Source organism: Macaca fascicularis, chromosome 5 (assembly GCF_037993035.2).
Source record: "Macaca fascicularis isolate 582-1 chromosome 5, T2T-MFA8v1.1".
In the NCBI taxonomy this organism is placed as follows: Eukaryota; Metazoa; Chordata; class Mammalia; order Primates; family Cercopithecidae; genus Macaca; species Macaca fascicularis.
In genome coordinates this window covers 171,629,115-171,652,573 of record NC_088379.1, presented here as the reverse complement: position 1 = coordinate 171,652,573, position 23,459 = coordinate 171,629,115, and the positions used below count along the sequence as shown (strand labels likewise).

The window sequence follows — 23,459 nt, the reverse complement described above, 5'->3', positions numbered from 1 at the left end:
GATTGCTTTGCTGGTGTCTCTATTTTGAGCCAGTGTGAAATGGATCAGTAGACAAGAGAGGATATCTGCAAATTAAATAAGTAAAATGCAGAAGGAATTAAAGAGCATATGCCTCTTACAAGTTTTTTTAATTATCAGTATAATTCTCTAAAAGTTTTTTTTTTAATTCCTTGGAAATAAGAAATACAAATTGAAATAGGGTATTTGTTATGAATAATTTTATAAACTTTTCATTTTATATTATTTTCATATGTATAAAAATTTGTTTATTATTTAATACATATAAAAGGATATGGAAACATGGGCTGAATCTTTCAAAGATTGAAGCATGTGCTCCAAAACACAAGAAAAGGGGGAGGAGTAGCAATTACAAGCCATATCTCTTGGCTGGCAAAGAAGAGCCAGATGTGTGACATTCATCACCTGTCGTGATGTGACCCATCCATTCTCACCTGCTACCCTCAAAGTGCAGTTTCTAACAAAATGATGTAGTAAGATAACACAATCCTCTTTAGATTCCTAAAATGCTTTGTTTTTTTTCACATTAAGGAGTTTTCTACAATTTCAACAAATTGTAGTTATGAATCTAATTTACATAGTGAAATAATTTAATGCAGAAGTGCAATTAAGCCATTACTTTTAGATTAGTAATTGTCTGTGAATGTATGCTGACTATCCATATATTTCCTTTTATGAATTTCACGAAAAAATTGTAGTATTTTTCATTTCCTGCAGTAGAGTTCCTCAGACTTATCTCTGGATTTATTGGTTAATTTTTTGGCAAATGTAAATATTTTGATGCCTTTTAGCTTGAACTTGCCCAATAGAAATAATGATTCCGTATATTTGCCTCTGTATTTATTGCCTCCCTACTGGAGTGGGGAGAAGGTTTCTTCCATACCCTTACATATTGATTTTTTAAAGATTCATGTTCACAACTGTTTTTAAAATTCATATCCACTCCCAATATTCATAGTTGAACATTTTTATTGCTTTCTCTAAAATTTCTCCTTTAAGCTAAGCTTGAGTTCAGACTGATGTGTCCTTCCAGATATGGAGATAGATAATGGAGAACATTTGCAACACTCAGCAAGGTGCCTGGGTAATTGTACACATTCACAGATATTTTCCTTTCTAGCTTTTTCTGTCAATAAATTCCATGAGACTCTCTAAAGGTAGTAGATTAATTATAAGAAACTTCTTTAGAGTTGAATATCTTTGGACAGGACAGGAAAAAGTGGGCCAAATGATTATGTATACTGCTTGAAGGAGTCAGAGGCCAGCTAGAAAAAAATTTCCAAAGGGAAGTTTTTCATTAGAATAGATACGACAAATCCATAGACAAGAAATGGCTGGCTCCCTCAGCTCTTCAGATCTGTGCACCCTCTGGGTGAATCCTTCTTTGGCTCTATCTTATTTAATTTGTGAATCAATCCTCCAATATCAGACTCCCATCTCCTTTCTATTTTTATTTTCCCTTCTGAGCATTTATCAGTTCTAATATAGTGATAATCTAGTGTTTATTTAATTCTCTCTCTCTCTCTCTCTCTCTCCCCCCCAACCAGACTACTTAAACTCAAAGCAGTAAGAGGTCTTTATTCACCACTGTATTTCCAGAACCTAGGATAGAGTTTGACATATAGTATTCACTAAATAAAACTGAAAGGAGTTAATGAATGAATGAAGCAAAGAAGCAATCAATATACTACATTGTGTACCCATACCATAGTTGAGTCACTCAATTGGTGCCCTAGGAATGATTATTGATAATATTCATTGTTTTCATCATGGCAGTTATTACTGTAGTCAATTTGTATGCTTTTATTTCTGTGAGAAAGATCACAAGCAGTGGAAGCAATGAGTCAAAATGTGCATGTATTTTAAATTACATAAGATAATAGATATTGCCAGACTGCTTTGTAAAAAGCCTAGGGCATTTTGCATTTTTACCAGCAAGACATGAGAGTTAACTTTTGCCTTCATGCCTAATAGCAAAAAAAATTGCCATTCATTTTAACTTTTCCATTCTGATAAATATGCTATTGTTTTTCATTGTTAATTAAATTTGTATATTCTTTATTAGCAGTGAATTTGAACATTAAAAAATGGGGGGAGACTAAAAAGCAGTTTTCAACTTATCTGATATTAATGTTATCACCCCTACATTCCATTTTATCACATTTGTTTAATATCTTTGCTAAAAATTTCAATCAACTTTTCTTTATTATATTCATTTAAGTGTCTCTCTTGTGAAAACCCATAGTTTGGTTTTGATCTTTTAATATAACAGTGAGCAAACTTGGGGTGTTTTAGTTTTTTTGTTTGTTTGTTTGTTTTGAGATGGAGTTTTGCTTTTGTTGCCCAGGCTAGATTGCAATGGAGTGATCTCGGTTCATTGCAACCTCCACCTCCAGTGTTCAGGTGATTCTCCTGCCTTAGCCTCCTGAGTAGCTGGGATCACAGGCATGTGTCACCACGCCCGGGTAATTTTGTATTTTTAGTAGAGACAAGGTTTCTCCATGTTGGTTGGGCTGGTTTTGAACTCCTGACCTCAGGTGATCCGCCTGCCTCAGCCTCCCAAAGTTCTGGGATTACAGGTGTGAGCCACCACACCTGGCTACTTTTTGTATTTTTAATAATTAAGAATGTGGTTAAGTCAATATAAGGCAGAGAAAAATATTCTGATAAGGTATAGAATATTTGTCTTCAGGCATTTTATAGTGAAGCCAAATAAAAATATATTTTACAATCTCTTATTTATAGCAAACAACAAATCCAATAACATTTTGTCATTTTAATAAAGAGACAAAAATCAAATTTTAGTTTTGCATCAAAATAAAATTTGATTCTATTATTAAAAATATTATAAGAAACTTTAAAAATTAGCCAACATTGACCATGAAAAAATAATGCTTTTCATGAATCTTTTACACTTTTTACATTTTATTCATTTGTTTACACATTTTTCACATTTTTAGGAAGATTAGTCATTTTCTATTAAGATAGCACTATATTTTTTAAAAAATAATGTCTTGTGTATCTTGTTGACAAAGTTGCCTTATGTCATGATTTTTCCTAAGAAAATCATTTATAATTTTTAATTAAATTTTCACTTTATAGCTGTAATTATGAGGTGGATAATTGTAAGGTTTGTCAGCATTTTGTAGTAAATAAGCAGACATTATGAATATAAATTTTATACTTGTTTAATATCCATACACTTCTTTGTAGAATATCATTTTAATGTGGCAAGAATGACATATTTATTAACAGAACCAAGTACATACAGCTTCTCTAAACAAAAATAAGAGTTAAAAGTATATAAATTACAAAGCATGCTTTTGTGTTTTATCTTTTTAAAAATGATCTAGATATTAGATTAGATGTTGATTAAGGAATACCTATTAACTAATTTAATCTAATATACATATAACATTTTAAACTATCAAAAATTCTTGGAGACTTTTTTAAGTTGGCTTTATTAAAAAACACAATTACTGTTGAAATAAAGCTTGTCATTTACGTGATTTAATTTGGTTAAAAACAAATTCATGGTTTCTTTTTCTTTCGTTTTTTTGAGATGGAGTCTCACTCTGTTGTCTAGGCTGAACTGCAGTGGTGCCATCTCAGCTCACTGCAACCTCCACCTCCTGGATTCAAGCAATTATCCTGCCTCAGCTTCCCAAGTAGCTGGGATTACAGGTGTGTTCCACCACACCAGCTAATTTTTGTATTTTTAGTAGAGATGGGGTTTCACCATGTTGGCCAGACTGGTCTCAAACTCCTGACCTCAGGTGATCCGCCCACCTCAGCCTCCCAAAGTGCTGGGATTACAGGTGTGAGCCACAGCTCCTGGCCAAATTTATGTTTTTTATAATCTCAAACACTTAGTAGATGTAATGCTAACTAATTGCATCAGTATACCTATATAAGTTTAGGAAAAATATATCCAAATGGAATAAAAATGTAAGCTGTGTTATATTTAATGCTGATAACACTAGAATCATAGCTACATTTTATTAAATAACATTAAACCAGTCATTTTTACCAGTCTTTTTAAAATTATGTGAATTGAATTTTTAAAACATGAGAGTTATTCTTAGTAATCCTATGCCTAACCATTCCATTTTAATATAGAAAACATGACAATGGGCCTGCATAATAATGTATAAAAATGCTTGTTTGTGTTTTTTATTAAAAGTTGTTTATTTTATTATTTACTTAATTTTAAAATTAGTTATTATTGATGCCCAGCAAAGAGAACTATATATTCTTGAATAGTAATTAAAATTAAAAAAAATAACCCAATCACCTGTTTCTCCTAATAGCCATCTCTATTTTTATTAGTGATTACTTACAAAGTATTTTGTTCTTGTTTGTATTTAGTGTCAGAATAGTGATATTAGGGGCAAACATGCAAGAGAGGGCCAAATCACACCTTTTTCTGGTTGTGCAAAGAAGAATGCTTAAATGCTAATATATTTTGTTTAATGTGTAGAATATTACCTTTGAGATAGATCTTTGCCTTTTGATGAATCTGTATCTCCAATTACATTTAAATTATTAATGTAATGTTCATTAAAATGGTCACTTTTTACTCTCTAGAAATACCACGGAGCTTGTTTTCTATAATATTAGAATATGTGTGAATAGAATATATAGTTTCCTAAAAAAGTAATTCTTAATATTTACATCTGTTTGGTCTAACTTCAGAGACTAATATACAGTTGGAAAGTTAATGAATGACTTCAAGAGGTGCATCTCAGCTGATGCTGAGCTTCTTGGCACACAGGAGAAAAGAGCAGAAAGGATGCTAGCATGTGTCTGCTTTGTCGATACTTTTACCTCCTTAAATAATCTGAAAAATTCAGCACTCTGTTTCACCACAAAGTCTTAGATATGTGATCTTTTCCAACCCCAAATATAGAGCAATAAAGGCCATAGGTACAATCCAGAAAAGTTGGCTGGAAATAGTGGCCAAAACAAGGGCCAATGCTTTGCCAAACATTGTTGAGAATGAATGCAAATATTAAGTTGAACCTCATGAAATTACCAATTTTGGAACTACAAAACAATAGCTTTTAGAGGTCAACCTGATATAAGTCATCTAAGAATCGACTACTTGTTATATTTAAGTTAGTCTTTAGACTTTAACCTATTTTCTTTCACTGAGTAACACATACCTTTTATTTGTGTTTAATTTCCCAGTTGTGTTATAACGGGTAAGGATACAAATTAAGCCATGCTTTTTTTCTCGTTTATCCTAATCTCATGATCCAGGATAATAATCTCATTCTTAGTATTTATATCCTAACTGCATGGTAGCTAATGATCTAGCTAATGGTAGGCTGAGTGCAGAATGGGTAGCATGCTCTCTAACTTCATTTTTTTCCTAATCATAAGCCAGATTGCTAAAAACTGTGAGTACAGATTACTCTTAGGACTAATCATTGCCTACTGACTTCTCTGTGACTTCCAGAAAGTATTGTAGAATGTTTGATTAGTATAATTCCTCATAGTAAAGGCACATCCTTCATATTTGCCTTTTACTTATCCTAGAACACTCTTCCCCCAGGTAGCTGTATGGCTCGCTCCCTCTCTTCATCCAGCTTGTTGTCCAAACATTCCTCACTAGGTGCCTTCCCTTCCACCCCATCTAAAATAGCAACGGCACCACAGAGCATTCACTTCCTCTTTACACTGCTTTATTATTCTTTCTAGCAAATATTGCTACCTGATATACAAATGTTTACTAGTTTATTTTTTATCTCTTCCAAATAAAATATAAGCACTCTAAGGTCAATAGTTTTCCACTGTAGAACCTGCAGGCACTATAAAAGGCCTTGGCATATGGTAGGGATTCAATAACAATTTGTTTAATGAATAAACTAAGAAGTCTAATCACAAATTGTTACCTAGACAATGCCCTGACTTCAGAAGAGTGATAAATTAGCCCGTAGCTGCTTGCTTATACTTGGTACATAACATAGGTTCCAAAAGGGCAAGATTCTGATGATAGCAGAATTGGATTAAAAGGGTAAAAGCTTAATGACATTTAAATGGAAAGATATTTTGCTTTTTCAAAAAAGTCAATGAACCTTGAAAGTGGAATTTAGTTTTATAAAGAAAGGGTGATGTTCTAGCCTCACATACCATCAAATCAACAATGCTATATATTTTGCATTAGTTAATATTTAAAGTATAATGAAATGTAGTTTTTTTTAGTAGCTATTTTAGTAATTGTACTTAACTCTTAAACCCATTATGATAGTAACCTGAGATTTTAATCAACCAAATTGTATTACAGCATTTGCATACAGAATTCCACAGTCATTACTCAAGAATTGTATTTTACTTGAATCTTGGACAGTGTAAATATTTCATAGCTAAATGATTTGAGTTGATAAAATGGTCAAAAATGTCATAGCTTTAAAAAAATGAAGTTTATACAGTTTGTCACTATTTTTTGACAATGGACACCTAATTTTTATTTTATAAACTCAGGCTTCTTGAATATATTTTGTTTGGATTTGTTTTAGAGCTATCACTGAAAAACAAAGAAATGATCACAGAAAAGTAACTAAGATGGTAAAAGTCTTAAAATGTGTTTTACGGTAACAAGTTGAAGGAAATGGAGCTATTTAGCCTCTCATCCTATTATTATTAGCATGAAAATGCTTGGTGATGCTTTATCAAATAAGAATATGTTGTGCCCATTATTATCAATATACCTCGATTTTGTTTTATTATTTAAATCTCCAAAAATTGCATAGCAGAAATACTATACCCAGGCTTTTAAAAATATGGCTGCAATCGAGAATATATAGTTCGTGAAAGTGACATTGTACTAATTTCCCCTTTAACAATTTGGAGAACATCGGGACATTAGCATCATATGAAAAATCCCCAGATTAGCAGAGTCTGACTCAGATTAAGATAATGTCTTATTTCTGCTTTCCTACATGCCAAATGTTCTCCTCAGTCAGAGAAAATGATAGAATTATTTAAACCTCCAAGGTAAATGCATACATTCTAATTTCTTACCCAGATATTGCTCACTTTATGTCATGATGTCTTCACATTAAGAGAAAGATTGAATTTGGAATCAAATGGTTTAAATGCCACATTTTAATGCAATTAGGAGTCTTCTAGGTATAGCAGGAGACTTCATCTTTTGAAAACAAAATATTTGAGAAAATTAGATAAATTTTCTTATTTCAAGTAATAAAATGAGAGATCCAGATCATTGCTTATTTTGGTTCTAATTATTGAGACATCTGGCACTTTCTTCTCTTTTATTCTGTAGATTCTAACTCCCTATGATAAAATTTAATTATATACTTAAGTATTACTAAGGTATTATGTTAAGATTTGTACATTTTAATTTTGCTGAAATTATGTATTTCATATATAGCTAAATTAATGTAATCCCATGCAGCTTAAAAGTATTGCTATAAAATAAAAGTACTAAGTGATTGATGTACTGCAGTGAAATTATTTTGTTACATTATCGTGTCCTGCGAAATTACTGCATTGGATCTACTAGGAACCAAACTTTTGGTCATCCTTTAAGGAACTGTATTATTCCAAACAATGGCAATTGCTATCAGCATTGGCTATTTTTTAACATTTCTCACTGGATGAATGAAATGTTGTCAACTTTATTACATTCTGTTTTCAATAATGTAAATATTTAATTTCAAAATAAAGCCATGTAGACTGTTCAAGCAATTTTCACCAGTCATCTGAACTATCAGAACCTATTCAAAATGAAACAACACCCTTCACAAAAAAAGACAATGAAGAGGTTAAGAAAAGACATCTACAGAAAAATAAAATAAAACACACAATTTTATGTTACCACATATATTTAGTCAATTATAGTCAATTATAAACATTATTCCTGTTAAACTTTACTCCAATGCCAGTTGAGTAATACATAAATTCTTGAATGTTTGCAAAATAGGTGTCTTGAAAGCATCAAGAAGTGATAGTTAAAACCAACAGAAAAAGTATACATAAAAACAAGTAAAATAATTTTAAAAAATTATTTTGGGTTGTTTAATGTGAAAACAAATGACTCTATATACCACTGCAGTCCTTGAACCATATGCTAGCCAATAAAAAAGCCATTAATTTTATGATGATTCCTTTGAGACATTAATGAATGTTAACTGATTTTCAACATATCACAGCAAGGAAGAGTCCATATAACATTGTATATTTTCCATTTTATTTATTTTTATATTTTGCATTTTGATTGCATAAGTAATGCATGCTTATTTTAAAAAATAACATATGGAGATATAATTAAGAGAGTATCTTTTCACCAACTCCATTCATTGCCTTTTTCATGAGGTAGAAACTGTTAGCAGCCTGATTTATATGATTTTCCAATGCTGCTTTTTTTTTTTTTTTGAGACAGAGTCTCGTTCTGTTGCCGATGCTGAAATGCTGTGGCATGATCTCAGCTCACTGCAACCACCATCTCCTAGGTTCAAGCTATTCTCCTGCCTCAGCCTCCCGAGTAGCTGGGATTACAGGCATGCATCACCATGCCTGGCTAAATTTTGTGTTTTTAGTAGAGACAGGGTTTTGCCATGTTGGCCAGTCTGGTCTTGAAGTCCTGACCTCAAGTGATGCACTCACATCAGCCTCTCAAAGTTCTGGGATTACAGAAGGGAGCCACCATGCCCCACCAAATGTACTTCATTTTCGTACAAAGATATTTATTTACATAAACAGACCTATTTAAAACAAATAGAAGATCATACTATACACAGTATGTGCCAGCTCGCTTATTATAACTTTATTTTAACCTTTTAACACTTCATTGTGTTGCAAATATTTTCTCACTACATCTTTTCTGTTTTGACTTTAGAATATCTCTTAGTTCATGTTCTTTAAGAAAGTCTTTCTTACAAAAATACTGATGTGTATATTCTCCTAATGTATTTTTTTTGCACTTAAATCTTTAAACCTATTTACAATTTATTAATGTGAGCTAGGATTCTGGCAATAAATTATGTACCCTTATTGAATTAAAAATAATATCTTTGCAGTTAATTTTTGTTTATTCTTACATTGCATTTTCTTTTTAAATGCTACTTTTTTTCATATTTCTTTATGTTATTGATTTCTACTGTAATTCTGGTTAGTTTTGGTATCAGACTTTGAATGATTTTAGTTCTTTAAATTCGTTGAGGTCTATTTTATGGCCCAGCATATGTTCCATCTGCACCTAAAAGGAGCATGTATCCTGTTATTATTTGTTGGACTATTCTGCCAATATAAATTATGCCAAGTTTGTTGACAATGATTTTCAGATCTATACCCTTACTGTTTTTCTATCTATTTACTTTAGTGAATACTTTTAGAACAGCGTTGACATTTTCAGATATAAATGTCTGTTTCTGTGTTCAGTTCTATTAGATTTTTTCTCAGGTATTCTGAAGACTCTTTTAAGATACATTATACATTTAGGGTTACTGTCTCTTCTTATTGAACTCCTTATTTTGTGATGTATGTTGGTTAATGCATGCAAAAACACAAATAAAAAGTAATAAGATCTCGTTTGATAGCACAGTGGAGGAACTATAGTAAACTGTAATTTATTGTATGTTTCAAAATAACTAGAGAAGAGGACTTGGAATGCTCCCAAAACAAAGAAGTGATAAATCTTTGAGATGGTGGATACTCCAGTTACCCTGATTTGGTCATTATTCATTGTATATTTGTATCCAAATATCACATATACCCATAAATGTGTAAAGATATTATATATCCATAAAACTTAAAAAATATATTCATCTTTCTTTTTTTAAAATATAGTTTCACTGGGTAAAGTATACTGGGTTGAGAGCTTTGTGTTTTGTTTTGTTTTGTTTTGTTTCAGCACGTTACCCCTGTCACGCCACTGTTTCTGGCTTGTGGGTTTCAGCTGACAAATCCACCATTTTCTTTACTACTCTAGTGAAATATGTATCTATTCTAGAGATGCTTCTCCTCATCACCCTTTAAACAGTTTGAATATGGTGCACCTAATTTTTGTTTGTATGTCTGTTTATTTGGTTGGTTGGTGTTTATTCTGTTTGGTGTTCTCTAAGATTCTTATCTCTGTGGTTTGATGTGTTTCATCAATTTTGGAGAATTCTAAATTAATCATTGAAATATTCTTCAACCCCATTTTTCTCTCTTTCTTCTTCTGATATTTTAATTACTTCTCTCTTAGATTGTTTGATAACAACCACAGCTCTATTATGTTCTGTTGTCCTCCTATGCCTTTTCACCTTCTTCTTCTTCCTCCTTTGTCTCCTCCTGTCTTCCTCCTCCTCCTCTGTTTCCTTTTCTTCTCTTTCTCCTTATCTTCCTCTGCATTTCTCCCAAACAATTCTATTTGTTTTTCTCCTATAGTTTCCATCTGTAGTTTTAATGCAAGTGTTCACCATTTATACTACAGCCTTTAACCTATTAATCATTGTAATTTTAAATCATTTCTCTGATTATGTGTACATCTGTTATTTCTAATCTGGTTCTATCAAATGCTGTGTCTCTTGGCAGTGTTTATTGTTGGTTTATTTTCTTCTTCCTTTAATACATGTCTCTATCTTTTTGGTTAAAACTGGATATATTGTGTAGAGCAGTAGGGATGGATGTAAATAACATTTGTGCCTAGAAATCGTGATGCCTCCTCTTTTGCATGGCTTTTATACAGCAGTTGAGCCAATCTATTCTGATAATTAAACTAAGTTTTGGCTTTGATTTTATTCTTGTTATCCTCAGCATATCCCAGGCTTCAAGTAACTATAGCATTGCCTTGTGCTTAGCATGAGACTGGCTTGCCACAGCGTTTTTCTCCACTTGTTTCTTACTGATTTTTCCTTTGCAGCTGAGCCTCAGAGAAGGTCCCCCTTCTTGATTGTACCCCTCCACCACTGATAGAAGGTTGGCACTTCTTAAGCAACATTTGATACCCTGGTAGTGGGAACATCCTTCATATTTCTGTTAAGCTACAGCTTTAGGAAGATAATGCATGTCTGAATCTCAAAAGTGGGACTTTCTCAGAAATCCTATTGCCGCCCTAGTGGAAGAGGTTCTTTGATGGTCTGTACTCAGGATATTCTCCTGATCCTTTCCCAGGTACAGCTTGGTTTTTAACTCTTTCCCTTTGATGCAAGGGATCCTCACCTATATCTAGAGAGTGACAGGATATTGGGCTCACCCCCAGGAATTTAAGGTTTTCTTCCATAAGGTACGTAGGGAAGATGGATGCAGATGGGAGTTCATACCTTTCCCACAGCAGCTTCTGCTTCTCAGGTAGTTTCTTGGGTCTCTTATCTTGCCCTAAGTCTTCTTTGAGAGCACACACTGAGATCCTGGAGTCATTCTGTCAATGTTTATGAATTCCTCCTCTTTTTGTGGTTTCCAGAGGTTATTTACTGTCATGTTAGCCTACACTCAGCCTTTAGCAATTCACTGAAAATATAAATAGAATTCTTCTTATTAGCTTACATGGCATTTGGTATCTGTCTCAAGTAAGCCAGTGTTCGCATTCCATCCTTTCTTGGAGGCACATGTCTCTTTTTAGATTCTGGGTTACTTCATTGCTCTGGGACATAAACTCACTTATGGATTCAAGAAAATTGTAGTTTTGCTAATTACTCAGACTTTTCTTATTGTTTATTTGTGAGCAATACTCTTTTCAACTTCTCACATTCTAGGTGAAACCAGTGAGTCCTTGCCTTTAATCCTAAATGGTATTTTCATGAATGGAGATTATCGGGTTGAAAGTTTTCAATTATTTTTTTTCTTGACTTAATGATGTTATTCAACTCATTTTTGGTCTCTAAAATTTCTGACGAGGTGCCAGACAAATTGAATTATTGTTTACCTCTATGTGGCATATTCTTCCTACTGCTTTCAAAATTGGCCTTAATCTTTAGCTCTCGAAAGTTTGACTATGATTAGGAATGACCTTTGTGTCATTCTGCTTGAAAAATTCTGCATATCTTTATTTTGTAAATGTAAGCATTTAAGCAAATTTTCTGCCATTATTTCTTCAAATATTTTCTTACATGATTATCTTTCTTCTTTCTTCTGGAACTTCAATTGTCTATGTCATAATAGCACTTGATATTACCTAACAGTTCCCTGAGGTTCTATTTAGTTTTTTTCCCTCAATCTTTTTCTTTCAAATTAGATAATTTTGATTGATCTCTATTCATGTTTACTTACCTTTTCCTTTGTCAATTTAGTTTAATTTACAAGGTTTTATTTTTTGTTTGTTTTTTGTTTGTTTTTTTTGTTACTGTCATTCTTACATTCCTATTAGGTTCATTCTTATAATTTCTATTTCTCTACTTTTAGTTTCTATTGTTGCAATTATTATGAGCATGTTTTCTTTTACCTTATTGAATGTAACAGTGTTAGTTGCTTTAAAATAATATCTGCTAATCCCAACAACTGGATCATCTCAAATTTATTCTTAACTGATTATTTTTACTTTTTTTGAGAATGAGTTCCATATTTCTGTTTTTAACATGTCTCAAAATTCAGGATGGTGTTCTGGACCTTATGAATATGGAGTTGTGTGATGCTGCGTTGCATTATTTTCCCCAGAGAGTGTTGCTCAATTGATTTAACAGATGATTAACTTGGCTGGTCTCAAAATGGAAACTCACTTTCTTGGGTGCCAGCTTCAATCTCCATTCAGTGTTCTAGTGTTTAGCAGAGGTGATTGAAGCCTGTGGAATACATATGTGGCTGATAGATCATCCGAGTTTTGGGTAGGTGGTATTTGGTGATAATTTATCCCATTTTCTTCTTGGATTTCATCCTCTTTCCTCAGCGGCTATACACAACTTTCTGATTCTCCAGGCTGAAAAGTCTGCGTTGTTTTTGTTTGTTTGTTTGTTTGTTTTTTCCAGTGTTATTGCTACCTTGCACCATGAAAGCTCTGCCTACCCCCAAGTTAAAAAAACAGCAAAAACTGGAAATTCACTACACATAACTTCCTTCCTCAACATGCAGACTACAACAAGAATCTGCCTACTCTATTAACTCTTCATACCATTCTTGCTTTAGAGAGAAAAAAAAAAGTCTGGAATTTAATTATTTATCTGCATCTGTGTTCATTCTATAAGACCATATTCAACAATTACTGAAAGTGGAATCTAAAATAATTTTTTAAATGACAGTTTGAAGAGAGGAATTTTGTCTTACTTGTCCTTGAATAACCAAGGCCTAGTAGTGTGTATTGAATCTTGTGTGGACCAGAATGGTGCTTTTCTTTGCATTACTTGCTGTTGACCCCTTCCCCTCACCAAATCTGACGGTATTACAGTACTTTAAAAATATTGAACTTTCGTGAGTGAGGACAATTCAGTAATTCAGAATAGGTTTTGAAATGCACATTTACCCAGATTTTGCTTTCATTTGAATGATTTTACTCTGATTTATGTTCATCTCAGCTATGCTATTGATTTACTTGAGGACTAAGCAAGTAAAATTGATAATATAGGCCTGCTAGTTCATAAGATTGAGAACTCTACTCTTTATGTATCTACATTCTAGAAGTAAATAACCTCATTTACTACGATAACATAAATAATCAGGAAATGTTGAATTTTTTATTGTAAATATATTTGATAGCTTCTGCTTTTCAGAATTTTTTGAAATATTTTTGAAGAGAAGAGACATTGCTTGACAATTCTTACAAAAGATGACATGTCTTATGGGGGCTCTGGTGCTTTCCAAGGGATTACAAAGATTGGTGAGTGTGGGAGGATGAGAAGGCAAGACAAGCAAAAGCATTTTCAATATTAATAAGCACACTGTGGTCTGGACCTGGAATTTGTAATCTTTTAATAGTACCGATACCATAGGATTCAGCAATTAAACATAAGTATTTGCCTTATTTCATGTAATCCTTACAATTCTGCAAAGTAGTTATTATTTACTTCACTTTATAGTTGAAATGGTTGAGAGGGAAAACCCAAAGTCACACAGTAAATGGTAGAGCTAGGATTTAACCCCGGGTTTTTTGGGTCTAAGAAACGTAACTTTTATGTATTTATATACTTTTTTTGAGATAAGGCCTCACTTTGTGACCTAGGCTAGAGTGCAGTGGTGCAATCATAGCTCACTGCAGCTCCAAACTCCTGGGCTCAAGTGATTTTCCTGCCTCAACCTTCTTAGTAGTAGCTGTGACTGTAGGTGCATACTACCACAACTGGCTTAATTTCTTATTCTTTATAAAGACATGGGGTGATCCTCCCACCTTGCCTCACAAAGTGCTGGGATTAATGGCTTGAGCCACCACAGTGGGCTTGAAACCTATATTTTCACTAATTATGTAATCTCCCAGTCAATCTCTCAGAATCTAAGTAATAGCCAGTATCAAGTATGTGACTCAGCTAGGTTGCAATAACTGCCTCTGGTATACATGTACATGCTGGCACATATACATGCTTGCACAGAGAATGTTTTCCTATTGCATTTTACCTAGCTTGGGAATGTTTATAAAATATTAATAACAATTATTTTGCTTGTATTATACTGTTTCTCAATGTTTTCGTTCTTTCCATATAAATAAAAAATAACTTAGATTGAGATAGATCAATATATGCATATAAAACTATTAAATGAATTATATTAAAAACCTCAATCAACTCTCTAGAGAAAGATTTTTGTTCATTTAATTATTTCTGTGTTTTGTTTGCTTGCATTTATTATTGGTCTGTGTGTTAACTATTCAAAATTTACAAAATGTTTCTGAGTTTTAGAATTCTGACATTTAATAATTACAAACATGTTTGTAATATTCATATTTTCCATAGTTGAAAATGTTTTCTCAAAGTCCCTCAGTCTTTGTATTTCTGCCGAAAGGAATTATTTTAAATCATTACTTTTAATACAATTATTTACTTATTTTTTATTTCCTTGATAATTTTCTATGCCTTTAAGTGAATTTTCTTATGTTAATGTATTCCATAAGTCATGACATCTGCATGTAGCAGCAGATTTTTAGGTGGTTATATTACTTTCTTCTTACAATTAAAGAGTTATCTCTTCTCTTTCTAACATTATTTTCATGATAACATGTAGGATATTGGTTTTTTTCCTTAGATTAGTCCTTGAGTGAGTGTTGTTAAGTATTTTCCTTCCTAGATCCCTTTCTTAAGCTGTAGCTGCCAGCTAATAATGATAAATTTGTACTGTTTGGGTTGCATTCACTACCTGTAATCTCACTTAGTTTTTAGCATCCAAAGTTGTCAATGTTATCTAAGAAGATGATGAGTTAATGGAATATTTGCTTCCAATCCATATTTTAAAATAATTTTGAAAATGTCCTTTGAATCCCAGCAGAAAATGTTTTTTTTGTTGTTGTTTATTTGTTTGTTTGTTTTGAGATGGAATCTCACTCTGTCACTAGGCTGGAGTGCAGTGGCACAATCTCAGCTGACTGCAACCTCCACTTCCCTGGTTCAAGCGATTCTCCTGCCTCTGCCTCCCCAGTAGCTGGGATTACAGGCAGGCACCACCACACCCAGCTAATTTCTGTATTTTTAGTAGAGAGGGGGTTTCACCATGTTGGCCAGGATGGTCTCAATCTCTTGACCTCATGATCCGCCCTCCTTGGCCTCCCAAAGTGCTGGGATTACAGGCATGAGCCACCTCGCCCAGCCCAGAAAATGTTTTTTATCTCCTTCCTCCTCTCCTTCTGTCCCTATGTCAAACTTCTCTCCATCACAAAGTACTATTACTGGTTTAACTCCTTTTAGATTTTCAAATTTCACCTCATGTGTTTCATCCTTTATTGAGCATTCCTGACACTCTGCACTATTTTCTTTTTTCTCTGTTCTTAAAGTACCTGCTCTACCACTTGTCACTTTGGGTTTGTTGTTGTTGTTTGAGTGCATATTTATATCTGTTCCATATTGTATTCTTCATGCATGTGCTCCACCCTTTACAGTGTTTGGCATATACTTCGCACTTAATTCATTTAATCAGTTTTACAAAATATTTTTAAATTTGTACTATTTGCCAAGCATTGCCCGGGCCATTCAGGATTCCAACAGTGAATAAACAGACCTTTTTCACTTCATGGGTCACCCTCTGAGTCTGCCTTCCTGATTTCTTCTCACCTGTTTGATATCTAAATGTTTGTAGTCCCAAAGACTTCATACTTTTTCTTCTAGCTGTAATCATTACCTTTAAGATGTTGTTCAGTATCCCATTTAGAAAATCAGCTATATACAGATGATCTTCAAATTTATACTTGTAGCTTTGATTCCCAGAATCTTACATTTAACTTTGTGTTCCAATCGTCTCTTGAAAGTTCAACAGGCATTTCAGACTTAACATACCCAAAGCCAGATACCCCACACAAACTCACTCTTCTGCTGTCTTTCTCAACTCAGTAAATGTCGAGTCCATTATATCAGTGGATCAGGTCAATCACCTGAAGCCATCCTTGAGAAAAAGAAGCAGAGAGGAAGATGGATGATCTCTAGGTAAAAATTGCATCTTTACTGTGACCTATGTGAGTGAGCAGACCACTCATGCTCTGACCCCATCACCTGCCACCTTCTCCTCATCCATTCTACTCCAGTCACGCTGGTTCATTTTTTTCCTGCAGCGACATTAATCATGCTCTGACCATAGATCCGTTACTCTTCCCCTTCCTTCTACCTGGAATGCCCTTCCCTCATTCCCCCGCATTAGTCATAATCTCACTTTCTTTGTATTTCTGCTCAAATTTAGAGACATTGTGGTAGGAAGAATTCTAGATGTTCCTCCCAAGATTCCTGACTCTTCGTTATTCAGCCACACAGTAGTCTAGTTACTGCTATGATGTGAAGGTATTTGCAAATGTAAGCAAGTCGCACTTAAAACTATTAACATATCCAAAAGGAAAATCTAAAAGAGTAAAGACAGCAAAGGTGGCAACAGAATTTATGAAGAGGGTTTCTTTGGAAAGAGCTATGCTATGATTCCACCATTCCTATAAGGACGGATGAGGGTGATTATAACTTCAAATTTCAAAAGAAATTTTCAACAGATATTTCAACAGAACCACTCAGAGAGCTTTATATGTGTTCCCAGACAAGCAGACTGTGGCCTGAATTTCACCAGAAAAATCTAAAAGTCAGAGGTAGGCATGATCTGCTTACGTATTTCGTGTCAAAGCAAAGTTGCTGCTGCTTTGAAATTAACGGTCTGGGGAAGAAATACAGTAATATTTACTGTGGACCAGACTTGAATGCCACGGGTGAGAACAAATGTACATTCTACCCAAGACGACTCTTGGGAACACAGAGTAAACTGCAGTGGAAACATGGATCATAGATACCCAGGGACAAAGAGGCGGTAGCTGGAGAAAAAATTCACATTTGACAAGACATATGCTTGTATGTTTACTCTTCAGACCCCTGGAAGACCAAAAAAGGGATCTAGGAGTATAAAAACAGATGAAGCCTTTAAAACCTGATAGGCCCATACAGCACACAGTGTTCCTAAGACAGTTATCAATTTGGTAAGAAACTCCCTGTCCACTCTTATGTATCTTTCATTCATCCACATAAAAACTGGAGGTGGTCATAAAAAAGATGGAGGAGGAGAGTTAGAAGTAAAAGCAGAGAAGGATTAAGGAAACATCATCTTCTCCTTACCTGACTTTGCACCAGCAAAATATCCAGCTACAGAAAGGAAGAATCACATTTGGAATCGTGATTATTATATAACATTAGACATTTTGCAATGCCAATTATCTTACATTTGTACCTTACAAGGACGATACAACTTTTTGTTACTGAAAGCTGAGATGAACAAATTGTGGGACCTCCTGAGTTTTCTTCCAGAGATAGGAGAAAACCTTTACCAATAAACACATATTTACAGAGTATAAGAGGGAAAAAAAAGGGTGGTTTTAGATTATATCCTGTAAGCCTTATTTGTTCAATATATGCATATATGTGCATTGTGTGATCAATATACTAGTTAATATAAAATGTGTGTGTGTGCCTGTGGTTATATACATGTAATGTGAAGCTCAAATGAGGCAGGTGGATTAGAGATAAAGATTGTGAGCTATTGGAATGTTAGCTGAAACAGTGTAATTGAATCAGCACCCGTAAAGAGTTGATGTAGACTAAAAAAAAATCAGCTGAGAAATGAACACTGAGAATGGCAATATTTAAGAACTAAGAAGTAAAAGAATATAGGAAGAAGACTGAAAAAGTGAATACATACGAGAATAGAATGTTGTAAAATGTCTTAAAAATTAAGTATTATCTTCTTATACAATCCCTGGTATAAATTTTTCAACACAATGTGATCTAGCTTTAAACTCTAGAATCCTGGTATTGATTGCCAAACAACATCTAAGTTAAAAAAAAAAAAAAGTTACTTTTATTACACTGCAAAATAAAGTATCAGTTTTTTCACACCTTTTTTGGAGTCTCATAACAAAATTAAAATTTTAGCTTAAATATTGAACATCTTTATCATAATTACTTGACTTTTGCAACACAGATAACTTACAAAGGTTTTGCTTAAAAAGATTTTCTTTTATTTTCTGGTATGATATTTCTTATAAGATTTGAGAGCTGGTTACCTCCATTTAGAAAAATTATTCCAAAAGTTTGTGAAAATAATCTTAATGAATAGAGGAGATCCTTATAGAAACAATAATTTGAGAAGTAACTTTAATGAAGTCAAGGGATGGCAGAAACCTTAAGATGAAGCTAGGCATGGTGGCTCATGACTGTAGTCCCAGAACTTTGGCAGGACAAGGCAGGCAAATTGCTTGAGGCCAGGAGTTCGAGACCAGCATGGGCAACACAGTGAGACTATCTCTACAAAACACAAAAAATAAAAAATAAAAAATTAGCCAGGCGTGGTGGCATGTGCCTATAGTTTTATCCTTGGGAAGCTGAGGTAGGAAGACCACTTGAGCCCAGGAGGTTGAGGCTGCAATGAGCCATGATTACACCACTACATCCCAGCCTGGGTGACAGAGCAAAACCCTGTCTCAAAAGCAAACAAACAAACAAACAAGAAAGAAACCTCAACATGAGTGCAGTTAGAATCATATGTAGCAATCTGAATTCACTCTAAAAGTAATTTTTGCACAGCTCTACAGTATGTTGTTTCTAAATTATTTAAAAGTTCATTTTAAGTAATATTCAGACTCCTAAAAACTGCTTGTGAATATTCTGTTGTATCAATTTCCCAATAATATCATATTTCATTGTATAAATTTAAATTTTCCACTAGTTTTTTCCTTTCTTCTAATTTGATAGAATAGTAGATTTGATTGTATTAGATGGCTATTAGATAATATTTCATATGTAATTTCTTCACCATTATTATAATTATGTGAATTGTATGTTCCTGGAAATTGGACACAGAGTCTTTTAGGGAAAGTAAAGTTTTCATTGATATACCATACAGAATTTCATTCCATATTCCATACAGAATTTCATTCCATATTCCACATGGAATATGGCATTTTTGGAAATACAGCAGATAGCATTGCATACTTTAAACATATATCTTATGTACTTTTTGTTCATTTGACATTCTACTGTATTATTTGTAGTATTTGGTTCACTAGTTCTAAAATCTTAAGTGAAAAAAGTAAAGATCAATAATAAATTATTACTGTTTATGTTTAACTTTCCTCATATAACATTATCTTCATGGTAGTTTAAAGACTGACTATAAAATAAAATGAGATTATTTATAATAATCCATAAATATACTGATTTTGCATGATTTTCTTCAAAATCTTTAGTTTTATGGAATTTATTTTGAGGCAATTTTGACTGAATATTCTTCATTGCAATTTTACCAAGCATGCTAAGAACTATAAAAATATGATCTGTATTTAGGTGAAATATAAGTCCTGAAAATATTACCAGAAATAACAGTGGTTATGGGATAAAGAATTTAAAACAGCTAATATAAATAATTTTATGATGTACCATGTATACATCCTTGACAGTTTAAATACATTGTTAAGTATTGTTTTTGTCAATATAGTGTGAAATGAAAGTATATTTAAACTTACAATAATTTTTTTCACTCTATTTGAGGAAAGCTTATTCCACAATTCACATATCAATATAAAAGAATATTTCTAAACATATGATATACACAGATATTTAATGACATGACATATTAGAACTCAGAGTTTATCTTTTATATTAAAAATAAGTGAAAGTCATGTAAGTCTGCATGCTTGGTAAAAAGTCAATTTGATGAAATGTAATAATAATGGTTTGGTGGAGGATGTCTACCTAACTTAGATTTAGGTCATTGGGCTGTGTTCTGCCACTACCTTGCTTTGTTTGTTATTAATATACCTAGGCCTTAATGTACACATCTAGATAATGTGGGGATTCTTCAAAATAATCTATTTACCTTGAAATTCAAAGATAGAGCAAGCTTATATTTTTGTTATAGTTTGAATATCTCAATAAATAAAATTGTGTTACAAGAGTCATCAGGATGATGAAGCAATAAATGCTAAGAAGAATGTTAGCTATTAAATGATTGCAGTATTGTAAATTATATGTATACCTTTCAAATATGATTCTTTTGATGCTACAAATATAAAATGAAACAAATTTTGGGAAAAATTTTCTTATTCTGAACTTTTTAGACAATAGCTACTCTTTGGTGACTTTGAGAGCTCTTGACTAGTGCTATCATTTCATCACTATATGATACAATACAAATATATAATATTATATTTATATAATCTACCATACAGTCACTATGTATAATATATTATATATAGCATTGTATACATTGTATTATATGATAAATATTTATAAACAAAATCAATAGACATAAAAAGGAAACTGAAGTTCTAACCTAAAATCTCATTCTTGTCACCACAATGAAAATTAGACTTTTAGTTCATTTTCTGGTGTCTAATTTGTCTTATGTAAACATAGTCATTCCAGCCTTTGTGATTAAATATTCCATTATTTTACTCTCAACCAGTCTGTATTTTTATATCTAAAATGGGTCTCTTAGAGGCAGTATAGCATTGAGTTTGATATTTTTGTCTGGTCTGACAGTCTCTACCTTTTTATGTAAGGGTTAGACCATATTAATTTAATGATTGTCAATACAGTTGTGTTTAGAACTTTCATCTTGTTATTATTTTATTTTCTTGCTGTTATTTTCTTTTCCTTTTTCTCTCATCTTGCCTTATTTTCAATTAGACCTATCAGTTTTATATCTTTTCATGATTCACATTTCAGCTCCACAATTGGTTTAGATGGGAGGCAAAAAATTACTTCTCAAAGATGTTCATATTCTAATCTCTGGACCTGTTATATTACATGGCAAATGGAACTAAGATTGCAGATGGAATTAAAGTTATGAATCACCTGACTTTTAAATAAGGAGATTATCCTGGATTATCCAGATAGGGCTTATCTAATCATATACATTCTTAAAAGTGGACATCTTTTCCCACCTGTATTAAAAAAGAAATGAGATGGAAAAGGAAGTGGAAGAAATGGCTTTGAAGATGAGGAGAGAGACCACATGCCTAGAAATATGGATGGTGGCTAGGTGGAAATTGTCCTCCAGTGGTAGCCATCAAGGAAATAGGGGCCCCAATACTCTAACTTCAAAGAACTAAATCTTACCAATAACCCACTGAACAAAGAAACATTCTTTGCCACGGCCCCAAAAAAGGAACTGCAGATACCTTGATTTTAGCGTTTTGAGATCTCTGTTGGACGTTTAGCTTACAGAATTGTGAAATAATGAATTAATGTTAAGGTATTAAATTTCATGGTCATCTATTACAGCAACAATAACACACTAACATAGTTAATTAACTATATTTTACTTTTAGGTTTTTGCCCTAGGGTTTACAATGTACATCATTAACTTATCACAATGTACCTTCAAATACTATTGTAGCACTTCACATATGCTGTAAGAAATTTACCAGAATTCACTTCCCTCCCTACCCCAGCACACACACATTTCGTGCTATTAGTTTCATTCATTTTAATTCTACATACATTGTACACTCCACAGTACTTTGTTATAGTTTTTGCTCTAAACAACTCATTAGCTTTCAAAGTGATTAAAATGAAGTGAAAAAAGTTTTCTGTTTACCTATATATGTAGCATTTCTTGCCCTCTTCATTTCTAGATGTAGATCCAAATTTCCATGTGGTATTATTACATTATCTGTCAAGAAATTATTTTAACAACCCTTGAAATCTTTCAGCTTTACATTGTGTTTAGAAGATCTTTCTTTTAGCTTAATTTTTGAAAGATGATTTTGCCAGGTATAGCTTTTTTCTTTGTTTAAGCACTTTCGAAATATTCCATTGTCTTCTGGGCTTCATAGCCTCTGAAGAGAAGCTTGCTGCCATTCTCATCTTTGTTTCTCTGTATAAAATTTCTCCTGTTTCGGTATTTGTTCTGGCTACTTGTAAAGTTTTTGTTTTTCTTTTTGATGCTGGCTTTCACCAGTTTGTTTATGGTGTGCTTTAGTTTCGTTTTCTTTCTTTCTGCTGCTTGATGTTAATCGTACTTTGTGTATCTGTGCATTTGTAATAGTTTTCAAATGCAAAAAGTTGTAAGTCATTATTTCTTCATATAATTTTCTGAACCCCCACACTTTGAGTATTCTTCTGGGACCCCAATATCTTATATGTTAAGGCAAGTGACATAGTCCCACAGTTCAATAAGGCTCATGGTTGGTTTTTCTTTTTCATATTCTTTCTCCTATGTGCTTTATTTTGGATAATGTCTTTCACATGTCTTCAGTTTCAAGGATTTTTTTTTTTTCTGCAGTGTCCAATGTGCTTTCAATACCATCCAGCATGGGTTTTGTTTCATTTATTGCATGTTTCATTTCTAGACATTCTAGTTAGAATGTTGCATATAGTCTCCAGACAGAAAACCCTAATTGGCAAATCCCTAGCTCATGCTATTCTGCTCAGTTTCTCTGGGCAGTTCCTTCAACCTACAAAACCCTGTAACACATATCTCATCTACTTCTGCACCCTCCAAACTGAGTCTGGCCTTTCAGAATTGGTTGAATCCCAGAGAAGTTTTTGTCTTTCATGTGTTTGGCTGTACCCAACTCTCTTTCCCCAGTGCTCTTTTCCTGCCAGCCATAAGATAGATAACAGATACTCATTTTGGAATGAGACGGCCATTTCTCTATGCAGACCCTTGTATACTTTGGATCAAGGGCACACTAGAAATCTCACACCAAGTTTGCTTTATTCATGTAATCCTTGAGCATTTGGCAACTTCTGGTAATAAGAGTAGTTTAAACCAATATCTCAAAATATGCTGTTTTAAAAATTTGCTTCAAGATAATAGGGACATAATCTACATTTTTAACCTTACATTTCCAGAACCAAGGTAAATGCTTACACAGTAAATAGGAAATAAGGAATTAATAT

General features: G+C 33.1%; 1 protein-coding gene across 5 annotated transcripts in view; it reads left to right on the top strand.

Annotated features, from left to right (window-relative positions):
• The window catches only part of SPOCK3 (SPARC (osteonectin), cwcv and kazal like domains proteoglycan 3), a 482,228-nt gene that overhangs the window by 439,679 nt on the left and 19,090 nt on the right, over positions 1-23,459 (top strand). The window lies entirely within an intron of this gene.